Source organism: Scomber scombrus, chromosome 4 (genome assembly GCF_963691925.1).
Source record: "Scomber scombrus chromosome 4, fScoSco1.1, whole genome shotgun sequence".
NCBI classification, from domain to species: Eukaryota; Metazoa; Chordata; class Actinopteri; order Scombriformes; family Scombridae; genus Scomber; species Scomber scombrus.
Window position 1 is genome coordinate 2,209,980 of NC_084973.1, and position 19,296 is coordinate 2,229,275.

The window sequence follows — 19,296 nt, forward strand, 5'->3', positions numbered from 1 at the left end:
TGATTGTGAGGAGAGGGCTAGTGCTTTATTCAGTGGATGCTGCCTGGAGACAGCAAATACAGTAATATGAACTAAAGTTCGAAATGAAGTAAAAACCGTTTCCCCCTGCTGGCACTTTATACGTGTGTGTACTTTTCATGCCCAGTTGAGGCTTTCCAATGCTTATGTGCTTTGGTGTGACACTAGGTTGCTTCCTGTGTCTGGGACTCCTCATATTTTACTGGAATACTCTTGGCACCAAGACTTGGCATATAGTCCCATCATGTCCGCTGACTCAGTTATAGGCGAGATATTGGCCTCACACCATGAAATTAATGAAGTCATTTTTGTCTCTTATGATGTAGCACCATATAATTGTGTCCCTGCTTGTGTTCATGTATCTAACCAAAATTATTTAAGCTGACATTATTGTGGATAAAGATATTAGTCGGAAGTCTTATCAGACAGGTATTGATACGTCATTAAAAGATCTGGAAAATTTGCAATGAAACCTTAGCTGCTCATCATCGGTGTCAGTTAATTAATGTGATTAGAACAGGGTGTCTCTGAACTTGTATTTCTCATTAGCTAACTCTCCATTAACATATATCCCGAATCTCTTCTCTCCAGTCTCAGTTGTTCTGGTGTTATATGTAGAAACTTACAGTACCTCAATCCTAAAACTACAAACAGTAAACCAAAATCACAATCATCTATTGATGTGTATTTGTTTGTTTATATCGGAGAATAAAATGACCGCATTTGCAAAGGAGCTGAATGCCAAAGAGATCAATCTCTGTTCTGACGAGATGGACGAGTGCTGGGCTGAAGATGCATGCGAAACTAATAATGATATATGTTAAGGCTGGCTGTCAGCTCATTCAGCCTCAGTTGTAATTGGACTCCAATTATCGCCTCTCGGTTCTTCATAGCCGAGCCTAGCTGTTAGATACAATGACGCAATCAAAAGAGAGTAAGACAATCAAGAGGACTGCACTGCAACATTCTTTATTTTCACTTTTGCAAGTCATTACATGTTATCTGTGCATCTTTCAAAATCTGAATGCTGGCACTGTGGTTGGTTTGAATTGAAGACTCAAATTTAGTCAAAGAATTTTGCTAATGAGGGGAGATATTTTACTTACCTTCTTATGCAAATCACTTTTTAATGATGTGATAAAATTGCACACCTTTTTCAACAGATATTTGACTAAAAAACACTGATGTAACTAATAACATTAATATGGGCTCCTTTCCAGTTCGATATCATAATTTAATAATTAACTTTATTCATATAGCACAGTTACTGTAAGTGCTCTACTTCACAGGCACAGTTTATGTGCATGTTGGCTCATTAGTAGGCTTAGTGGTGCACCTAAATGGAACTGAGTCACAATTAATGTTATTAGCTCTATGAGAAAATGTTGGCAGTGAAAAAGGTCAATACATGAAATTTTAATTGAACTGTGTGAGTCTGTCCTTGACTGCAGTACAGACTTGTGCTGCTCCTCCCGATGAACTGCGGTTTGAGAGATGGAGCGTTCAATAAAGTGGTCCTCAAGGCCATCAGTCCAGCTCACTGTTTTTTTCTTTTTAGCTTTGTGTGAAGTGTGCGAGATAATTCCTCTACCGATTTGGTTTCATCGGTTTTGCATTGAAAACAAGATAAATTCATTAAAACACATTCACTTTTTGAGAAAATGTAGATTTCTGGGTGAAGAGCTTCCAAATGATTTTTATCTAAAGTGAACAATAGGTGTTTCCCTTTCAGTGTCTTTACATTTTACTCTGTTCTGAAATGTATCATTTAGCTATGTGAGACTTTTCCTAATTACTATCCTGACTTGCGCTCAAAGACTTTCTTGGAACAAACAGTATGCTTAAGACCACGGCACACACACAATTTGAAACACTCAATCCAGTTTCCCTTTGAACTGAATTAAATGACTTGCAGGGATGGATAGTGCATCAAGTCAGCCCACAGACTCAGCATCCAAATCCATCGTCAGTCACACAAGTGCCAAGTGTTGTTAAGCTTTGTGCTGCTGCATTTCTATACGGTTTTGATATGGATAAGCTCTGAGTCTCCATCACTCAGCTCATGTTAGCCTCTGGACCTCAAGTCAATTACATTGACATTTCCTTGCCTTGGGTGAGAGCAGATGTAATTAACAGTCACCTCGTTTCATGGCCTATATGACCTTCTCATGAGAAGTGCACTGCCAAAAAAAAGACACGTTCATTTTTAGAAAGACACTTGGAAGGGCTTATGGATGAGCTTTCCAAGTTCTGCCAAAATTGGCTAAAAGCGACATGTTTGATCCCTTTTTAATACGTTAATACAATTCCTTGTGGTCTGAAAAAAGTGTCTGTGTACTGATGAGGCAACTGCAACTATATGTGAACCAGAGTCAGACCCTGAAAGAGGTTCCTGCACAAGTTAAAATATTGAGGATACACCAGATCATTTCTGAATTGCAAATTCACATCAATTTAATACAACTCTGGGGTGTGGGTATGTTGGCTGAAGTCCCATGGTCTTGCAGACTGTTGTGACCAAGTTTGTGTTGTGGACTACAGTTGATGACTCTGTTCTGTCCGTGTCTTTACTGTATATGTAGTGATACAGTACAGTGCACTGGTGTGGATAATGGGGAAACATGAAAATTCCAGGTACTGTGAATAATTAAGATGTCTTTAGTAAATGAAATGCGGATAACTTAATGTTATTAAGCTAGTTATGCTAATACACTGCAAAAGTTACCTAAGTATGCTAGTTCTACAAATGTGTGAAAATGTATTGATAGTAGTGATAGTAGTTTTTTTTTTATTTTAAATGAGCAGTGTGTGGAATTTAGTGACATCTAGTGGAATGGCAGAAGAAGTATTTTTTAATTAGTGTATAATCCCATGAAAATAAAAATGTGTGTTCCTTACCTTAGAATGAGCCATTTGTATCTGCGAAGGGAGCGGGTCCTCTTCCACCACCATGTTTCTACATTAGCCCAGAATGGACACAAACCATACACTGGCTTAAGAGAGGGCCCTTCACATTTGCTTGCAGGTAGGGTGCGGTGAGGTAAGGTGTACTCAGTCTCAACAGTAGATGCCACTAACTTCTACACACTGCACCTTTAAGAGAATATTGACTAAAAAGCAAATGCAACCAAAGCAAATAAACCAAAAAGTTGGAAACCAGGGGGGAGAGAGAAAGACTGGCTGACAGCAACAAGCTTATATTGTATGGAATAACTAATCCAGGTGATACTGACTGTACAATCTTTCAAGGAGAGATTGTCTAGCGCTTTGTCAAAACTGTGCCAGCCAAATTCAGAGCCGATGCCGGAGGTAAGCATGTGTGTACAGCTCAAAATTAAAAACTGTGTATGAAAATCTTGCTTACTTTTGACGTTTATTTGAAGAAAAATCAATACAGACTAAAAAACAGTAAAAGCATAAATGATTCTGAAAGGGTCCGTCATGTGGAACTCTTCCGGTAATGGAAAGTATATTAATATATGCTCTACAGTGCCATATTCTCACTCACATACAAATAAATCTCCATCAACACACACCAGCACATGTTGACTAGTTATGTATCCCATCTGGGCAGTAAAATTCTGAAGGATAAATGACATATACTCACTTTCAGATTCACCTCCAAATAATATGGCTAAACTGGAATTTGTATACACCTTTGTCTAACTGCTCATACCCCCAGAGCACTTAAGTGCAGTGAATAAAATCCCATCATAGCATAGAAAATATGTCCATGTCCTTGTCCTTGAACACTGAATACACATGGATAATTTGAACAAATGATTTCTGCCATCTATGCAGCTCCTATAGGATGTCCCTCCTACACATAAACACATGCAACACACATCACAGTTATGTTCTGACACATTTACAGTATGTCTGTTAAAAAATGCATGAACCTACACCCTGCTGTCCCCATCAGTGAGTAATAAGCCTTACCTCCACCTGGTCAGCTGACCTCAAGCTCCATGTGAGCCTCTCATTAAGCAGTAGCCTGCAGAGCTGTGGCAATTAACTTTCAGCAAGCTGACTGATAATGACTGGCAGTGCTTTGGTGACATCTCCAGTTGGGGGTGGCTTGTGCGTGCGTGTGGTTGTTGTTCACTGTCCAGTGCTCTTTGTAATAGGAAAACCAGCAGCCCCTTGTAGTGATGATCCCCGGTGCGGTTAATGCCATGGAAAGTAAACCCCACCATGATAATATCACTGGAGGTGATAGTTATGTGGTTTGTCACAGCGTGGTACATTCCATTCAGCACTGATGAGAAATAAAGAGGAAAGTGGCTGCTCTGCCCTCCAGATCTGTTTCAGGCTGAGTTTAAGCAAGTGTGACCGGTCACCACAGAGACTTGGCACGCTTTGAGGGGAAAGCTTCTGAATTTCGTTTTCTGTTAGTTGTAACAAAGTGGACGTACACAGATTCAGGGTTCATTTTTTTGGACTCCAGGGCTTCTGAGGCCATAATGCACTAGCTAAACTAAGAACAGGAGTCAGACAGATGCTCTATAGGGAGCAGAACACCTCTCCCACTTAGCTTGGCTTGTGTTCCGCTAGCTTTTATTGACTTTTCGCTAACACCAGCCGCTTCATAGTCATGCTACACCTATCAAGCCTTCCATTGACACACTAAAGCTTACTTGCAGATTTACAACTTAACGGTCCTTAATTTCAGACAAATGCAGGCTTCTCATTTCAAACTGGTGTTCGTTGAATTTGTTTAAAACGTCAACTGTGGCTAGCATATTTCATCCAGCTGTAGCTAGTTAGACAATTGATTACATACCAACGTGGGGTCATCCCTATGTTCCCTTAGCCCTTTGTTCCCACAGCACAGGTACGGCCATTCCCTAATGCACATAACGTGTTGTTGCCCCCCCCCCCCCTTTACTCGTTTTTTCATCTATGAAAATGCTTGAAAGACAGGTGACATTAATTTTATTATTAAACTGAGGGAACATAGGGCTGAGGGAACATAGGGCTGAGGGAACATAGGGCTGTGGGAACATAGGGCTGAGGGAACATAGAGCTAAGGGAACATAGGGCTGAGGGAACATAGGGCTGTGGGAACATAGGGCTGAAGGAACATAGGGCTGTGGGAACATAGGGCTGAGGGAACATAGGGCTGTGGGAACATAGGGCTGAGGGAACATAGGGCTGTGGGAACATAGGGCTGAAGGAACATAGGGCTGTGGGAACATAGGGCTGTGGGAACATAGGGCTGAGGGAACATAGGGCTGTGGGAACATAGGGCTGTGGGAACATAGGGCTGAGGGAACATAGGGCTGAGGGAACATAGGGCTGTGGGAACATAGGGCTGAGGGAACATAGGGCTGAGGGAACATAGGGCTGAGGGAACATAGGGCTGTGGGAACATAGGGCTGAGGGAACATAGAGCTAAGGGAACATAGGGCTGTGGGAACATAGGGCTGAGGGAACATAGGGCTGTGGGAACATAGGGCTGTGGGAACATAGGGCTGTGGGAACATAGTAGCTTGGCTACATTAGCTGTTTTTGACTGACTTTTTAATGTCTCCTGCTAAAGCAGTCTTAGATACACATTGGATAGGGAAGCACATAATATTGCATTGTTCTTGTATTGTTCTCACCTAGCTTACATACTTTGACAGTAAAGACAGGAGCTTTTATTGTTCTTACTTCTAAAAATGGTTTTACTTTTAACTTAACAAGAGAACAGGGATGTAGGATGAGGACTAAAAAGTGTGTTTGGCGAATGTAATGCTATCTCTGATAATGAATGTGGGGTTGCTGGAATGTGAACTTCCACATCCAATAAAGATCAGGATAGAAATGCTAATGATCCCTAGATTCTGACATAGAAGCATACAGAACCAGCTTCCACACATTGGAAAAATCCATAGTTGATGTGTGTGATGAGCAGGGTTTTTTTTTTTCAACCTGTAAACTCACAAAGTAATGTACTAATCTAATTATGTTACGTTACATTAGGTCCGAGGGAACTGACACACAGTTCTTAAAGGCTACATTATTTCCACTTATGCCCTTTTATTTTTGGTTTTGGAAAGGCTTAAAAGACTCCAGCCTCTAAACTACTATGATGCCCAGTATCACTCTCACTACAGTCTCATGCACACTGCTTCAGAAATCCAAAGCCATGCTGTGACACGGTTAATAAACTATGGTTTGGCAACGACTTTTCGAGGGGTGAAGTTTATCAAACAGTCAATTTATTTGACTGTTTTTTCTGAAACGCTGAAACATGAAACCACAGGAATTATTATCCAGGAGGAGATGGAAATATTTGCAGTGGTCTTTGGTACCTGAATTCATGGTCTCCCTAGCATTTCAACTATAATTAGAGAAGGTGGTTCATAATAGATGAGAATATGACACCAAACTACTAGTCTGCCAGCAGCTCTCCAACCACAGACTCCTACATCACATCTCCACCCCAGTCCCTTTTCCACCGTCACCCTCATTTCACCTTCATAATTCCATAAACTATTTTCTCCCTTCCATCCTGCTGTTTGGATTCAGGGTTCCTTTTTGTGTAACTGTGACCACATATCTTAGTGGAGTGGACTAACTGTAAATGATAGTAGGACCAAAACGTTTTTAATAACACTGTTAATACTGGGAAGGTGGGAGAAAAATCCTGCACATATGAACTGTGTAAATGATTAAAAATCACCATCAGCTTATGCTATGTTAAACACACCTGACATCTAAGGAAATACAGTAAATCCCATTCAAATAAGACTGTTTACACACTGGATTAGATTTTCTCTCTAGTTTGAACTTGAGTTTGATTGTCCCCTTCCTCCCTCACTCAGAAGCTCTGCCTTTACAGCTGTTTACAGTTATACTGATTTGTTGTAACATTTGCATTAAATTCAATCATAAAAGTGCAGCTGTTGGCCACTATAGCCAGGAAATGAGCTTGGCAACATGTCCTCTGCCCATATATCAATGAGACATTTCATATTTTCCATTTGCCCCCAACAGTCCTCTGTTACCTCTGGATAAAAGTGCACGGATCTCACTAATGAAGATGTTTTATAACTGTTGCAGTACAGATCGTTTTCTTATTTATTTCAATATTTCCAATCAAACACAGGTTGACTTGGTATATTAGAACTGTATTGAAAATATTAGGTATTAATATTATTATATATTTATATATTATGTATTTATTATATAAATATTATTTATTTTTATTCATTGACTTGATTTCTTTTCTTTTCTTTTTTTTTTTTTTTTAGCAAATATTAATGTGCTTAGATGAATGGTGACCATGGTAACATTATATCAGCATCATAACATTGTCATGCTGATGTTGCATTTAGTTCAAAGCATCTTAACTCTATGGGAGAGCATGGAAGGATTTTTATATTTCTTATTAGTTTAACAGTCAGACATCTGATCTCATACATATCAGGATACAACATCATCTGATCAAATATATCTTTACTTTTATTATTTCCAAAATCTAGGGGGGGACTTCAAAAATGATGGAGCTTAGGTGCCTCGGCACTGTCTGTCCTTCCTGACCTCTGAAAGACAATTAGGTGCTGGCTTTAGTGGCAATGCTCATCATCAAGTCATCATTAAATGTTTAGTGTTTAGAACATAATCAAATGCACACGCATGCCTGACAAGTCTCATGCTTTTCCCTCCTTTTGTACCATGTAATGTGCTCAACCTCAAGAGTAATATAAGTAATATATTAGTAAAGTATAAGTAATAATCTGTACAGCAAAATTGTTGCATCTGACTTTTCACATCCCCCTGTTTTTTAAATCTTCATGAGCCTTCAGTGGTGCCTGCATCACTGCATCAGCACCTACACTGATACTCAAACTTGACTAATACAAGATTAAAGCAATTTACGTAATGGAGTAAAATGATTGAATTGTTCAAATTACTTCTTGAAACAGAGTCAGCTCTTTTGTGTGTCTTTGATGTTGTTACATGTCAATACTTTTCTCATACTGCAAATGAAGCACAACTGGAAAACTACTGGACAGACTCATAGAATGTGGGTGGAGATGGTGAATGAGTAACACTCTTCCATTTTTCATCAAGTGCTAGTAAGGTGCCCTTTAGCAAGGTGCTCAACCCTCCGTTTATCCAGTACAGTTGGTCTGTTGCCAACAGTAAATTTGATTAGATCATTTCATCTTCCTGCTGTGAATGTGTCAAAACGTTAAAGAGTGAAGCATGATGAAGCTTGCTGGGAAAAACTGTATTACTATTAAAAAGAGAAGAAGCATGCTATACTTTTGACACAATTTAGTCAGAAGACTGAAGATTTTAGACATGGTTGAAGCCCCAAAAACTTGCTTTCAGATCATAAGTGCTTTTCAATACCAATACATATTTATGAATGAATAAGCATCAAAGTTAATGTTTGGAACACAAATCCTTCAGTATAATTTATTCATCAGATCAAACAGTTGCCTGGCAACATGAGCAAACAACCCCTCACCTGTCATCGCATTTTGATTAACAGGCTAATTCCTGACTGATAGGCTACATTACTCAATTCATGTATTTTCTGTTGTTGGATTATTATGCTTTTGAAACAGTGATTGTAAAGTCATGTCATATATCCTTAGTGGTTAAGCAAAAGTTTATATTAGAGCTAGCCTATGCTAACATGGCTATGGTATCCTAGCAACCGTAGCAAGTCTGATTCATTGATAAAAGAAGGCTAGAGACACCAAACTTAACAGACAATGAAATATTTGAATTTATGAATCATTTAGATTATTTCATTGGAATGTCAGCCAGGCATATTATTTATTTTTTCAACGTGAATGTTTGAGTAACTTGTTGCTATCAATCATTTACTGTTTCTTACCGACATACCACCTTTGAAACAGTGGCACGTTTTACTTAATTGCCAAAGACATAGGAAATGACTTTATAATCACCATTTTTCAAAAGCATATAATCCAACAACAGAAACTACATAGCTCAACTTTCTCTTATTTCAGATGCATTACATTGATGTGCTACAACGTTGTCAATAAAAATACTAATAGAACATACTAAACTGGCAAAAGGAGGTCACCGATATGAAATTTGCATATGAACTGGGGGTGGTACCGGTGTGACAGTGTCAAGTGGCACCTACCATTGGAAGTGGTATTTGTCGGTGGGAAGCAGCATACTGCCATAGGAAATGACTTATGCCACTGGACCACGGATGGCATTCCATCAGCCACCTTTCAATCTCTGTGTCACTTGATATGTGTTGTTGATCGCACAATTTTCTGGTTTTTCATAATTTTACACAATATGTAAAGGTCGGTTTTGCATGAAAAATATAGAAGGAACAGATTTGAGCCGGTATAAAGGAAGACGGACGAGAGAAAATGTTTGTTTACATTCTACTGAATCTCAATGAAGGCAGACAGGGGGTGTGCCACAAAAAAGTGTACTGTTATGTCTCGTCAAATTTGTTAATGTCTTGTCTTGTGTCATGTGTTGGTCCTTTATGTTTTAATTTAGTCAAGTCACTCATGTCCCGTCCTGTCATGCACTTCCTGTTTTATTTTGTACTCACCTTTTCCCTCTTGTTTCAGATCCTGACTTCCTCCCTTTGTGTGCCTTCCCTCCGCTTTGATTGTCAACCCCGCCCCTGATTGGTTCCACCTGTGTCCCCTTACCTCATGTTCAAATAGTCCTTGTCTCCCTTTTCTTGTGTCAGTTCGTTTTGTCCTGTCAGCGTCACCGTCATGCAGCCCGAGAAGCCTTGTTTCATTCTGTCCTCCAAGTGAACGTTTTTTGTTCCCCTTTATCATCCTCCTTGAGAGCGTTTTTTGTTTAATAAATTCCCTTCGAGTTAAGCGTTTGAGTCCTCCTTCCTGTCTGAGGTCGTTACATGTACGAGCTATATGGAACGACTTCAGCATCAAAAATGACACGTCAGCACACAATTATGAGGACAAACGATAATTGTATAACTGTAAAAAAAAAAAAAGTGCAAATGATAGTTATTACTGTGTGGCCATTAAAAGTGAACTTGAAGTTGCTGTTCACTGAGCAGCTTGACTGCCGTTTCATCTATTTTCATTAACACGCTGCTTTTTTTTATATAGGAAATCTTTTCTCTCCTTTCAATGTTAGTCGTTCTTATTTCCATTTCATTACAAGTTTGTTCTTTACAACCTTGGTCAATGTTTGACTTCCTAAGTGGGTATTTTGATTTCATCATAGCTCATGTATTTTTTATTCTTGCTGATCTCAGACTAATGCCACTGTTGCTGCTTCAAAGCTCTAATTCAATGTCAGTACTGAAGGTCAGGCACTGCTCCTCTGTTACTGACTTTATATTGTTGCTGCTGGATATTACAAATAATACTTGGACACTGACAGTGAAGTTTGAATCCAGAGACTAAAATTCTACTGCACTTTTGTGTGCATTAGTCATTGGTTATTATGTACAGGTATGTGCTCAATATGTGCTCCCTTCTCCTTTACAGCTGGCTAAAGGTAGCATGTCTTCTATGCGCAACATGAAGCAACACATTGTTCTAGACATTGCCCTGAAGTGCATTTAAATGTGCCTGTGTTTTGCTGTGTAAAACCAAAATGAACTAAAGGGAAAATGCAACAAAGTAGCAACTCATACACTGATTTGGGCCAAATCAAACAAGCTATTGATTTGAAAAAGCCCTTATAACAGTTTACGGGTGTCCATATGAACAGTGAAAGAGGTTTTCCTTTGCTGTAATCATTCCTACTGTTCATACTTACTGTTAAAAGATCTCCTTTAAATGTGCTTTCAAAGTAAGGGATGGAGGACAAAATCCAGAGTGTGTCCACACAGTCATTTAAAAGTAGATGATCAGCTTCTATTGAGCTTCATCAGTGTGAGTTAGTCATATCAAGTGATATCTGACACATTTACAGTCTTTTTAGCATCAAATTCCCTCTTCGTGATTCACTGTTGAGATGTGGTGGAAGTATAGTAACAAAAAGAGGAACTTCGGCACTAAAAAGACTAACGTTGAAACATATGTACTTGATTTGACTCATTTGGACAAAAGCTTTATGTTAGCTTTTAGATCAATTTTGACATCAACCTTTTCATCTCAATGCCCAGACGATGAGGGTTATGCAGTGCTGGATTTAATATTATTGCATTATTTCCTCTTTTATGTATAGGTAGCCATTTATCTGACTATTCAGTATTCTGACATAGTACATATTCAAATTCACACCTATTGTCGACCAATTTTTTGCCCCCATAATCATGATTATACATATCTGAGCTTAAAAAACTCCGGATTTTTCCATCAGGGTCCGTCATAAGCCACGTTCTGTATCTGCCACTGTTTTGCACTGAAGGAGGCATATAGATTTTAACCCGCATCACTTCCATTTTAAGTGCATTATGAAGGGATCTTCTAATATCAGTATAAACAGGAGGAATGATGACATCATTTTTCCGTGTTTATTTGGGCTCCTGACTGTTGTTTTGAGACCAACATGAAAAATTGTTAAATTGTCCTTTAACCTTTAACCTCAAATTGACCCCGTCTGTTTTGGCTGTTCCTTCTTTCCTCTTTTCCTTCCTTCCTTCCTTCCTTCCTTCCTTCCTTCCTTCCTTCCTTCCTTCCTTCCTTCCTTCCTTCCTTCCTTCCTTCCTTCCTTCCTTCTTTCCTTCCTTCCTTCCTTCCTTCCTTCCTTCCTTCCTTCCTTCCTTCCCTTCCTTCCTTCCGTCTGTCCTTCCTCCCTCCCTCCTTCTCTCTTTTCTCCATCCCCCTTTCTTCCTTCCTTCCTTTCCTTCCTCCCTTACTTTTTCCTCTGTCCTTCTTTCCTTCCTTCCTCCCTTCCTCCTTCCTTCCTTCCGTCCTTTTTTCCTCCATCCTTCATTCCTTCTTTTCCTTCCTTCTTCCTCCCTTCCTTCCTTCCTTCCTTCCTTCCTTCCTTCCTTCCTTCCTTCCTTCCTTCCTTCCTTCCTTCCTTCCTTCCTTCCTTCCTTCCTTCCTTCCTCCCTCCCTCCTTTCCTTCCCTCCTTTCCTTCCTTCTTCCTCCCTTCCATCCTTCCTCCCTCCCTCCTTTCCTTCCTTCTTCCTCCCTTCTTCCCTCCCTCCTTTCCTCCCTCCTTTCCTCCCTTCCTTCTTCCTCCCTTCCTTCCTTGACTCGAGGACAACACAAGGGTTAAAGATCATGGTTACAGTTAATAAAAAAGACAAATATTAATTGCACGGCTGTGATAGGACACAAACTCTCCTGCATGACAGTTAGACAGTCTACATGCCCATTCACCACACTGACCCTGGCACCTTTACTTCCTGCATTTGCACCAAATGTTGGCTGTTAGACATAAATTGTGATGTGTAGAGTCGTCAAATATGATTACATTCCCTTAGGAGACTGGGTTGGTCATCTATGGTATTGAATTACGTAATGAGTCATTCCATGTGTGTAGTGTGGTAAATTATTTATTTATTGGGGTCTAAAAATGAACTTTAAAACAAATTCATATCCATCAGTGAAGCAACAAAACAAGTTTCTCTTCGTTTTGCAGAGATGCATTTTTACCCACAAGTGGTGAGTCACCAGCAGACTCACGCTGGGAAGAGCAGATCGGTCTCCGGAAAATAAACACACAATGACATGACTGAACTGATACTGGCTAATCAATTGAAATTACTACTATGAAGTGCTTGCTTTTCAGAAAAAAAAGATAACAGCAGGCTTTGTTTGCAGCTTGCCTGGCGTGAATGAATGTGGCAGGGAGTCAGAATAGCAGCAGGCAGATCTCATACACACACACATTAATGTAATGATATACAAACATATTTGCAGAAGATAGGTGATGCCTCTCTTCCTGCACATTTAAAACGTTTGCTTTTCAATTAGCTTAATGGATATTTTTATGACTGTGGAACAGATTTTTGCCCGCCATAATTGAACTAGATTGTTTTGAAATGTTGAAAGTAAGGATTAAAGGCGGAGAGACGCCCACACTCTATACCTGCATGAAAAACAGTTGCCTCTGAACACCTACTGAAATACTAATAAATGTTTTTCTCCACTCATTTGAATAGATTTCCGTGGAGGGAGGGAAGCGGTGTGGAGCAGATGTGAACAGCACATCTACCTCAAACTGACTCATACCACAGTTTCCATGAGTCCAGTGGTCAATAAAGGTGGTATGATGTTTAATCTTGTTTATCTTGTTTCTCATTTGTGCAAAATGAACATTGACAATCTTGGAAATCACCTCTCACTTTCTATGATGCAAAATCAATTTAATTAATCCCGGTCTTTTCATTTAATCCATCTCAAAATCCTTCACACGTATTTCAAACTCTGGTTCTCGGGGTTTGGCCGTGTTCAGCTTACGTGGGGGCACAAAACCCCAAACTCATTTTCTGATTAGATGATACATGATTGCACTGAAGCAAATCGGCACTTGATGTGTTGGCTGAATAGGCAAACAGACAAAAGGCATTTCGGTGACTCTGACATCATTAGCTCTTATTTGATTTGGCAGGTTGAAGAGCAGATTCTCATTTACAACACACAAAGAGGTTGGCTGTTAGCAGCAGGAGGGCTGTTTGAACCCATACATTTACTCAAACATAACAATAAATATTAGTGCATGTTGCTCATCTGCTAAAAAAAGTAATCTTGTACTTTGATGAAAAAGGTGACAGGGGAAAACTCCTTTATAATGGCAATGACATGAATCCTAACATCAATTTGTCAGTCTTAACATATTTAATTCTACGATATATCTGCAGACTGAATGGGAGGGTTCATGATCACTACATTAGTATCAAGATAACTCATCTTGATTTAAGACAGCTCTTGAAAGAATATCATTTCACAATGCAATCAACTAATGTCTCACCCGGCTGGCAATGCATCTTGAGGAAAATGTAATTATTAAAAGGATTATGCAATAAGTAACACATGACTTATTCTGATTACGTTTTACTGTGTTACTATTGAATGAATTCCCATGAGATTTGGTTTGGATATTCTTACCCCCCCCCCCCCCCCCCGCCCCCCTCAGGAAAACTTGGGTCATTCCTTGATTTTACGTAAAAAGCAATCATCAGGTCAAAATTTGACTTTGTCCAATATTTTGGCTTATGATCAAATGCCAGATGGTTTGTTACACAGAACCATCTGAGAAGTTGTCCTTGGGAACTGTAAGAGGACAGGCATCGTCAACAAGCAAGTGTCACGTGACTGGATGAACCATTTGTCTTTTATCGTCTTACCCTGCGAGCCAGCTGGATTTGAACGAGAATCCTCATAAGACGCTGATTGAACCGCTGGTGTTTCTGACACAAGCGCATCATTTGAAGCCTGACCATGGACGTATAAAGAGAACTGGATACAGCATCCGAGGTGGGGCCCCATTCATTCCCAGGTAAGCTGCTCAGTGGCACAAGAAGCTAAAAAATGTTCTTCCAGGTTCTTCTACTTTGCTTCTGTATCACTGGGCCAATGGAGCAAGCGCATTAGTGACTTCAATTAGCTGAGGTGACTACTTCCAGTTTAGCCCTCTTAACTCGAATGGGGATAAAACAATCTGATCATGTGGCTCTTCTGGATTTTCGAAGTGACATCAGACCAAATGGACCAAACAAGTCATATCATGGGGTTTATGTTCATCAGAAAAATATATCCACTGATTTATAGTCTCTTTCACTATTTAAGTCTATTTGGGCCCAATAGCATCACCTGACGTTTTAATTACATAGTATGGTGGCTATGGCTAAAGCCTGGTTCCTGGGAGCTTGAGCCTGACAAGATGGATTTTTACGTAATGTTGTGAAGCAAATCCAGCTGCATCGCACTGTAACCAAATACCTGCAAAACCAATGACATTCCTGTCGTGAAAATTAAAGGCTGAAGAGATGCCTGAACGGTTATTTGTTACATGCGTCACAACCCAATACGTCACCCCAACAGTTGTCCTTTGGCCATTTATAGCTCTATCTACAGGGGCTCCTGCACCTGCGTCTTTATCTGCTGAGTTTGAAGGTTAAAGGCCAAATCACAGCTTCGCCTTAGTTAACACATAAAAGGAAGAGGACACAAAGTCTCTCATACTCTGCACTCAGCCATAAGACAGTACAGACCTGATAGAAGACAAGTGCACATAATCTTAAGACAATAAAGACAAAAAAGACTGAGATCAGTTGATTAAATGAGTCAAGCCTAGCGTGCTCCTGCTTGGTTGGAATGAAAACCTGCAGCCGCATAATGATATTGATATCATTAATATACTGTTATGATGTCAGATTTCTATGTTAAACATTGTCAAACATGGTTCCAAAACTTGAGGTGAACATATGTTGAACCCCAGAATATAAATATGGACCTGGAAATGTATGATTTCTGGGATGTAGACATCGTGGAATTTGATCATAAAACAGGAATCAACTGTATTTTTTTTAACAGCACCTAAGCCAAAAGAACAGACAGGTTGAAAGACATTCACCAAAATGTTTTAACACATCACTAAATAACAGTGTCTAAGTAAAGATCTTCTCTTGACCCTGACCCTTTTCACTTTATGGTTGGTTGCTGCCACCATGTTGGGTTATATCCTGTCTCGATGCATTTGATGTTTTCTGTAAAGCTTTAAATTGCCTTGTTGTCTACAAATAAACTTGCCTTGCTATGGTGCACCACTTTTCAATACGTGTTTTCAACATGTTTGCCTGACTAGACATCTTCTATTTGGGTGCTCCTATCATTTCAGAATCACCGTTACTACCAGATTCCAACTTGTTAAAAGTGTACATGACAATATCCAACTCATAATTACAACTGGAGAACTTTATTAAACTAACTTGGTGTTTAATAATACATGAACAGTCTCCCTCACTCTCTTGTGGGTCTCATTACCTCTAATGTGAAAATTGGCTTAGACTCCACCCTGGAAAAGGATGCGATGTCAAACGGTTTGACTGGGCGATAAGTAAATACTGAGCAGAGTGATTGTAAACAGTGTATGAGAGCGATGTTGCACTTTGTACACTGATATGGACACCGACAGGCTTCAATGGCTTTGCTTTGCTAGGGCACATCATCTCTGATGTAATGTTATGTGGAGCACATTTATAGGTAGGCGTTATATCGATACAATCCACATTTATAAACTAAAAAGTAAGTTTCTCCTCTAGTAGTTCCCTGTAGTAAGTGATGCAAACAAGAACTTTTTTTTTTTTTTTTAATCAGCCTAATTTAGAAGAAATATATTATGTTGGGTTTTAATAAGGTTTTGAGTTTCCTAATATGAACAAAAACACCGACGGCAACACTAAATATTTTTTGGTTTTGGCATAAAATTGCTCAATGTACAAAATCATAATGAGCTGTCAGGTTGGTGAGGAGATAACCAGGGGGGGTAAAGCCACTGGTGTGCACTTGTAATCAAATGTGTTGGAAAACAGCAATCATTTCCTCACAAATTGGTTCGTATTTACAATATCTACCTCCGCTTTGGCTTATGTGCTACAGAGAAATTGTTGGACTGAATGGCCATTCACACAGGAACATACACTGTGATTTTCTGTTATTCACTGAATCAACCTTGTTGGATAATACTATTATCAACCACATGCTCTTCACGCTCCTTTGTACTCATTTGAAAAATAAGCCTGTGATTGCTCCTGCGTGTCGGGACTATATGAATAATCAATGTAGTGTAAATGATGCATGACTAATAAACCCTTTCATTAGTTTGGAAAGCAATAATGACACAGATTCAACTTGGCTATCTATCTCTATGTCTTCACTACGCTACCTAAAGGCTCACGCGTGGATGTAAATGGATGATATAAGCTCATTTTTGTTTTAAAAATTGAGGCTCTTGTTTGATCAGTTTGAACTGGTTGGTAGATATGGCATCTGTGTTTTCTACTATTGTTTGTTGTCGATTTACAATGTGTTTGTACCAGATGTTGACATTTTGAACCAGCTGGTGGTTAAGAAATCAGTGACAACTGGAAATTGGCAAGAAAGGGAATTTGCTATAAAGGAAAATAATAGAAAAGCCTGTTGACAAGACTTCCAGTGGAGCCTCGACTTACTCTGCCCGCTTTTTCAACAGATGGTCTTTGAATTCTGAAAAGATGGATACAGGAAAAAAAACACTGAGCATAGAATACTGGAGCAGCTTTTGCTGAGAATAGACAAAGAAAAAAAAGAAAAGAACGAAAACAAGCAATTGCATCTGTCATGTTGGGCAAGCATCTGTAGGCAGGCAGAGGCCATCATTGTTTTTTCATCTGAGCTTGTGGAGGAGGATGGAGGGATGTGGGGGGGAACAAGGAGATGACAGGAGAATGTATGATGAGTATTAGTCATCAGCCATGTGGTTTCAGTCTCCCTGTCTCTACCTCTGTTGGGCCTTTTTAAAATGTTGGCTACATGGCTTTGTAACTTCTACACCCCGATCACCCATCCCTTTCTCTCTGGAGTTTGTAGACATGTAACCGAGGCTGTCATCTCTTTAAACAGACCGTCTGACACAGCTTGGCTACATGAACACATCTTAAATTCTTTCAGTTTGAAAGAACTTAAAGGAGAAGTCGGTATAGCAGTGCAGCCACTGATATTACAGAATATATCAAGTATTTATTTATTCATTTTTCAGTCACAAATTACCATCTGCTTCATTCCACCAAGCTAACTGCTGCCTTGCGCAATTTGTGGTCATTTAAAAAAAAAAAAAAAAAAAAGGGCCTTTGATTCCACACAGAAGTCAAGAAAAGCGTTTTTTCATTTCTAACTTTCAACTCAGTTAGCTCTTTGGCTAACTTTAATGTTTTATTTGACTCGTTTCAAACTGAAAACCATGTTAAAGGGTCATAAATATGATGTGGTGTCTACATACATGATATCATGATAAAAGACTGTGGTTTATTATTAAAGTACAGTACATGGAAATTGACATAATTGGACAAGCAATACAACGGTTATGCTTCTGTCTTTCTCTTGAGTAGCTGGAATGTAAACTTCCCCAAACTAAATAAAGAGGACAGTGCTGCAATGTTTACTCTAAACTTTGATATTCTAACATTTTTGTTTTCACAGAGTGGATCTTCAAGGCCCCTTGCATTTGAAAGAGACGATATGGTGTGGGTAACATGCTAATTAGCTGGACATGCTAACATTAGCAACTTATGGCAGTGATGGATGAAGTATTCAGATATTTATGTTGGAAACCACTGGTTTCATCTTTAACAATGTGTTGTATTTTAAAAACTAGTTATATTATCCATTGTGTCAAATCAACTGAAAAGTAACTAAAGCTGTCAAATAAATGTAGTGTAGAGTAGAAAGTACAATATTTCCCTCTGAGATGGTAGTGGATAAGTATAAAGTAGCATCACATGGAAACACTCACATAAAATACAAGTACCTCAAATTGTACTTAAGCACAGTACTTAGTTACTGATGTTAGAGCAGGTGAATCCATTCTTGTACTTATGCTCTTGAGTTTTTAGTTGTGTAAAGGCTTACAAATCTTTTTGCTCTTATTAAAGCCAAGTGGATTTATTCTCATTTACATCCCTCTGTACAGTTGGTGGAAAATCTCACATATTTAGCAGTTGTCAGATATAAAAGAAAAAACAAAAAATAAGAGGTTTTTTAAATATTTATTGACGTAAGCCTGGATATTTACAGTTGGATTACTCCCAGCTTTCAATATTTTCAGCTAACTGCTTGTTCTATGGCCAACATAAACATATTTATAACAGGAGATTAACAGTATTCTGTTTGTGTGACATTAAAACCTGGCTGGCAAATTTTCAGTTCTGGCAGTGTCGTTCAAAAACAATGAGAGAAATGTTTTTATGAGCAACACACTTTGAAATGAATGATGAAGCCTTGGCGAGGCTCCGCCCCCTTCTCACTGCCTTCAAGCTCTTCTATCTGTGGACTTGTAGTATCTACACGACACACCCACTTGGTTAGGTTTAGGCATGAGCAGTGAGATGGTTAGGGTCAAGGGTCAAGCGGTGTGTTGTGTAGCATGCAGTCATGATAACAACACTGGGGGTAAGGATTAGTCATGTCGAGAAGTGGGTGGCTGTGTTGCATGGTACTGCAAGACTGCAGTTAGACCCTCTCTAGGTAAGGGGAGCAGGTGGAGGATGGTTATAAAATTGAATTCAATCTTCCTATATCTTAACGGCTTATCACACATAGGCAGAGGAGTAAAACAAATGGTGGCAATTATAGACTGCAACAGGAGAACTTTTATTTTTCAGCTCCAAACTTTGAAGTTCTAACTGTAAACAGTTC

At 39.3% G+C, this 19,296-nt stretch overlaps 1 long non-coding RNA gene across 1 annotated transcript; it reads left to right on the plus strand.

Annotated features, from left to right (window-relative positions):
- The first annotated feature begins 3,194 nt into the window (after positions 1 to 3,194).
- LOC133979769 (uncharacterized) lies at positions 3,195 to 13,182 on the plus strand. The gene is made up of 2 exons (XR_009925074.1): positions 3,195 to 3,327; positions 13,065 to 13,182. It is a non-coding gene; the product is annotated as an uncharacterized LOC133979769 (long non-coding RNA).
- The last annotated feature ends 6,114 nt before the right edge of the window (positions 13,183 to 19,296 follow it).